Source organism: Bos indicus x Bos taurus, chromosome 18 (genome assembly GCF_003369695.1).
Source record: "Bos indicus x Bos taurus breed Angus x Brahman F1 hybrid chromosome 18, Bos_hybrid_MaternalHap_v2.0, whole genome shotgun sequence".
In the NCBI taxonomy this organism is placed as follows: Eukaryota; Metazoa; Chordata; class Mammalia; order Artiodactyla; family Bovidae; genus Bos; species Bos indicus x Bos taurus.
Genome location: NC_040093.1, coordinates 16,361,213 through 16,367,087, shown reverse-complemented (window position 1 = coordinate 16,367,087; position 5,875 = coordinate 16,361,213). Strand labels below are relative to the sequence as shown.

Genomic DNA, 5,875 nt, shown 5'->3' with positions numbered 1-5,875 from the left:
TCTCAGGTAAGAATATTGGAGTGGGTTGCCATTTGCTCTCCAGGGGATCTTCCTGACCCACAACTCCTGCATTGCAAGTGGATTCTTTACCATCTGAGCTACCAGGGAAGTCCCTACAGAGGATACAGTGACCTTTAGAAAATGCTTTTTATAACAACAGAGAATTCATAATTAAAAATTTTACTTGTTAGGGAACATGTGGTAATCCCCTTTGCTTCATGCTTAAAAGTTAACAGAAATAGTTTTATACTACATATATTGATTTAAAGAGCTGAATGAATTAAAGCATCACCCAGTCTTGGTTAACTGTAGAGAATGATACTGCTGCAGTGCATCTCAAATCAAGATGAAGGATACCACCTCCCCACAAAAATTGTTGTTGACCAGTACTTTTAAAAGGCACAATGACATTGGATTACCAGATAAATAAAACTGAAAGAAAAACAAACATACAAAACGAAAGCCCCCAATTTATTTTACTACTTTAAAAAATATATTTATTTTTGGTTGTGGTGGATCTTCATTGTTGCATGAGGGCTTTCTCTAGTTGCAGCAAGAGGGGGCTACTCTTTGTAGTTTTGGTGCATGGGCTTCTCATTGCAGTGACTTCTCTTCTTACAGAGCATGGGCTGTAGTTGTGGCACATAGGCTTAGTTATCCCACAGCATGTGGAATCTTCCTGGACCAGGATTGAACCCATGTACCCTGCATTGGCTTATGGATTCTTAACTGCTAGACCACCAGGGAAGTTCCCCCAATTTTTGTTATTGGATTTAACAGACATAAATTGGCCCTGTCATCTTTCTGTGAATAACTCTATAAATATTTGCTCTCAGTGTCTGTACCTTAACTCATTGCAGACCAGAAGCAAACAATCTGTGGACCAGCATAAGTACACGGACCACACTTTATACAGCATTACAACAGAAAAGAATTCTGTTAATATGACAGATGTGGGAGAAGACTTTAGCCATGGCAAATTTTTACTAGAGTTCTCATAATTCCATTGCTGCCTGTGTGGTATTGGCAAGGTGCTCTTCCCCTCTGTGCCTCAGTTTTAAAGTGGTGATTATAGTACCTACCTAAAAATACTGGCAACCCACTCCAGTACTCTTGCCTGGAAAATCCCATGGACTGAGGAGCCTGGTGGGCTGCAGTCCATGGGGTTGCTAAGAGTCAGACACGACTGAGCGACTTCACTTTCACTTTTCACTTTCATGCATTGGAGAAGGAAATGGCAACCCACTCCAGTGTTCTTGCCTGGAGAATCCCAGGGATGGGGGAGCCTGGTGGGCTGACGTCTATGGGGTTGCACAGAGTCGGACACGACTGAAGCAACTTAGCAGCAATAATACTTTTCTAAGGATGAAATTTTAATTTTAAAAGAACTTTAGAAGAGAATGTGTTCAATAATTATTACTTTCAGTGATATTAGTAAATTCATGTGAGAGGAAGACCCTGTGAATATAAGGAATTTTTAAAAACTCACTGATTTTCATTTTGTTTACTTAAATAATTAATTATGGATAAAGTCTAGTAAAATAAACTTTCACTTCTAAAATTAAGAAGTCATTTCCAAAAACTAATGTGAGAAAGAAATCTCTAGAGTTGATAAATGTGGAGATTACGAGAGAAAGCTTTTGAAGAATCTGGGAGTGCTGTAATGCTTTTTCTTTTATAATCCATAAAGCAGACATGTTACTGTCTGCTTTTTCTGCTCCAAATTCATGATAAATTAGAAACTAACAATGAAAAGACCACTGTCTATTTGGAAAAATAAAAGAAAAATGCAGTGAATAATATAATGGCCTCTCTAGAATCAATGATTGTTAATATGTTCTCTTATTTGATTTGCTTTGTATAATTTTTGACATTTTTTTACTGTAGTGTCTGAGTATAAATACAGACATTAGACATCATGGAGCTTCCCTGGTGGCTCAGACAGTAAAGAACCTTCCTGCAATGCAGGAGATCCAGATTCAATCTCTGGGTTGGGAAGATCCCTTGGAGAAGGGAATTGCAACCCACTCCAGTATTCTTGCCAGGAGAATTCCATGGACAGAGGAGCCTGGTGGGTCACAGTCCACCTGGTCGTAAAGAGTTGAACATGACTGAGTGAATAAGCATGCATATAGCCATCATAACATTTCACCTCTCTATATATCATGCAACTCCTAAGAAAAAAGACTGCCTCCTACTCAATCACTATGTAACTTCACACTGAAGGAGATTATCAATAGTACCATATCTGTAATACTGCAGAGATAACCAGTGCTTTAAGCCAACGTATCTAAAAGAATGTCTCTGGGAATAGTAGTATTTAATGGTACTGGGGAAATGTTCTGTGGTCACTTACGAACGTCTAAATAATAAACCCCTTCTAAGAAAAAAATGCTCAGTATCATACAATTAAAGACTTGAGAGGCCTACAATAAAGAAAATTTGCTTAGCTTTGTTTATCCTATTGTTTCTTAAACTTTACTAAGGAAGTCTCATTCACAACACCTAATATCTTCAGGATGTGAACCCACATGGGAAATGCTTCCATAATGAGAGTCCGTTCCTAGGCAGGTTGATAAGGAGTCTAGGGGTCCCCAAGGAGAGAGGGGTCTGGAATTCTCAAGGAGGAAGAAAGGACAAACTTTTTTTCTTTCTCCACATTCCTTAGGATTATATAACAATAATGTATCCTGCCTAAGGACAGTCTTTGGATTCAACCTTCTGTTATCTTAAAATGTTAATTATGGGAGTAGACCTGGTCTTTACAAGGATGTATCTTGCCTGAGGACAGTGTTATCTTAAAATGTAAATTATGGGAGTAGGTCTGATGAGGTCTTTACAACCTCCAGATATTCTTTGGATTATATAACCTCATTGTTAACACTAGCAAGGGGGTACTCTTTCTACCCCCTTCTGATGCCTATGTCAGAAGCTTTCTCTATCTCCTTTATACTTTAATAAAACTTTATTACACAAAAGCTCTGAGCGATCAAGCCTCGTCTCTGGCCCCGGATTGAATTCTTCTCCGGGGGCCAAGAATCCCGGTGTCTTCGTGTGATTCAACAACAACCTTTCAATAACTGAAGAAGAGTGACCCTCAAGATGGACAGTCCAGATAACCACGGCAAGTGCTTACCTATGTTGAGAAAGGAAATGCATGGTGTGTTTCTCTGTTGCTCATATCTTCCTCTGCAGTCAACTGCTTGTGCTTTAAATGTAGGGCTGATACTTTCTACAAAATTAAACACTTATTTGATCTAGTTTTTTATATGGACATATCATGATGTATTTAAACCTCTTATTTTTTAGTGTTTAGGTTTAACAATTTTTCAGTTTCAGATATATCCTTGTCTGTGACCACTGGTTTGTGTGAACTGGAATTTCCTTAATTGTACACATGGAAAAGTAGAACTGTTGGTACATTATATATTCTTTCACTTATGTTAGATATTGCTAAATTGATCATAGATTAAATACACTTCCAATTCTACTAGATATTGTCTAGTTGTTCTCTTAGACTCCTATTGAGTTTTCCTACAGCTTCATATTAGGTATAAGCTTTACTAAATGTTTTGATAAATTTCAATTTCAGTTGATCACTTTTCAAATGTGTTTCTCAGCCAGTCATTATTTCTTTACTTTGAATTTCCTGTTCTTAACTTTCTCCATTATTGTTGTTCTGTTGTTTGTTTTCTAATAGGCTTGAATGGTATTCTGGATACTTCATTTGCAATCATTTTCTCCTATCTTAAATATAGCATTAGTTATCTATCTACTGAACACTTATCCTATTTTTATGAGACAGATTTCTAAGTTATAAATTGTATAATCTATAATAATAAATTTTTTCTAATATTTATACTTATTACTTTACTTTTCTTCTTATGATAGACTCTTCAGAACAAAGTTGAGTATTATGGTAATCAGTTCAGTTCAGTTCAGTCACTCAGTCGTGTCTGACTCTTCGACCCCATGAATCACAGCACGCCAGGCCTCCCTGTCCATCACTAACTCCCGGAGTTCACTCAAACTCATGTCCATTGAGTCAGTGATGCCATCCAGCCATCTTATCCTCTGTTGTCCCCTTTTCCTCCTGCCCTCAATCCCTCCCAGCATCAGGGTCTTTTCCAATGAGTCAACTCTTCGCATGAGGTGGCCAGAGTATTGGAGTTTCAGCTTTAGCATCAGTCCTCCCAATGAACACCCAGAACTGATCTCCTTTAGGATGGACTGCAGTCATCAATTTCTCTGAATTTAGAAATGTCCCAGTACTTAATCACTTACTCTAATGTTCACTTTATTTGGAGATAAATTCTCCTTGTTGCCTCTAAATAATTTCCTTCAATATTTGTAGGGGACCATAAATTTCCTTCAGTATTTGTAGGGGACCAGAGAATACCTCGGAGAAGGCAATGGCACCCCACTCCAGTACTCTTGCCTGGAAAATCCCATGGGCAGAGGAGCCTGGTAGGCTGCAGTCCATGGGGTTGCTGAGGGTTGGACATGACTGAACGACTTCACTTTCACTTTTCACTTTCCTGCATTGAAGAAGGAAATGGCAACCCACTCCAGTGTTCTTGCCTGGAGAATCCCAGGGACGGGGTGGGGTCGGGGGGCCCTGGTGGGCTGCCATCTATGGGGTCGCACAGAGTTGGACACGACTGAAGTGACTTAGCAGCAGAGCATACCTACTTTGTTTGCTAGTGACTGCTGAATTTTGTCCAAGACCATTTTGTTATCTATTGATAAAATCTTGTGTTTTTCACCTTAAATTTATTGATGTATTGATTTGTTTCTATCTGTTTCTTGATGTAAGTTTATTGGTGCTTTGATTTGTTTTTATTTAAAATTAAATTTTAAACAATTCTTGTAATATACTGTGATTTTTTTCATACTGCTGAAGTTCATTTGGTAATATATTATTTAGAATGTTTCCATCTATAATCATATGTGAGGCAGTATTATAGTTTTATTTTTCTTTGATAAGGTTTTAAATTTGTAATTAACTGTTCTTTAAAAACTATAAACAATCTATAAAATATGATTTATATATTTAATACATATTTGATATCCTTGCCATAAATTCAGTTAGATCTAGAAGGTTTTTTTTTTTAATAAATTCAGTTCAGTTCAGTTCAGTCACTCAGTCGTGTCCAACTCTTCATGATCCCATGGACTGCAGTACACCAGGCCTCCCTGTCCATCACCAACTCCCATAGCCTACTCAAACTCATGTCCATTGTGCCGGTGATGCCATCCAACCATCTCATCCTCTGTCGTCCCCCTCTCCTCCCGCCTTCAATCTTTCCCAGCATCAGGGTCTTTTCCAGTGACTCAGGGTCTTTTCCTGATTTCTTTGCATCAGGTGGCCAAACTATTGGAGTTTCAGCTACAGCATCAGTCCTTCCAATGAATATTCAGGACTGATTTCCTTTAGGATTGACTGGTTGGATCTCCTTGCAGTCCAGGGGACTCTCAAGAGTCTTCTCCAACACCACAATTCTAAAGCATCAATTCTTCAGCCCTCAGCTTTCTTTATAGTCCAACTCTCCCATCCATACATGACCACTGGAAAAACCATAGCCTTGACTAGATGGACCTTTGTTGGTAAAGTAATGTCTCTGCTTTTTAATATGCTTTCTATGTTGGTCATAGCTTTTCTTCCAAGGAGCAAGAGTCTTTTAATTTCATTGCTGCAGTCACCATCTGCAGTGATTTTGGAGCCCAAGAAAATAAAGTCTGTCACTGTTTCCATTGTTTCCCCATCTTTTTGCCATGAAGTGATGGGACTGGATGCCATGATCTTAGTTTTATGAATGTTGAGCTTTAAGCCAACTTTTCAGTCTCCTCTTTCACTTTCATCAAGAGGCTCTTT

General features: G+C 38.4%; 1 long non-coding RNA gene across 1 annotated transcript in view; it reads right to left on the bottom strand.

The window, feature by feature from the left end:
* The window catches only part of LOC113876513, a 78,824-nt gene that overhangs the window by 354 nt on the left and 72,595 nt on the right, over positions 1-5,875 (bottom strand). The gene's annotated exons all lie outside the window — the stretch shown is intronic.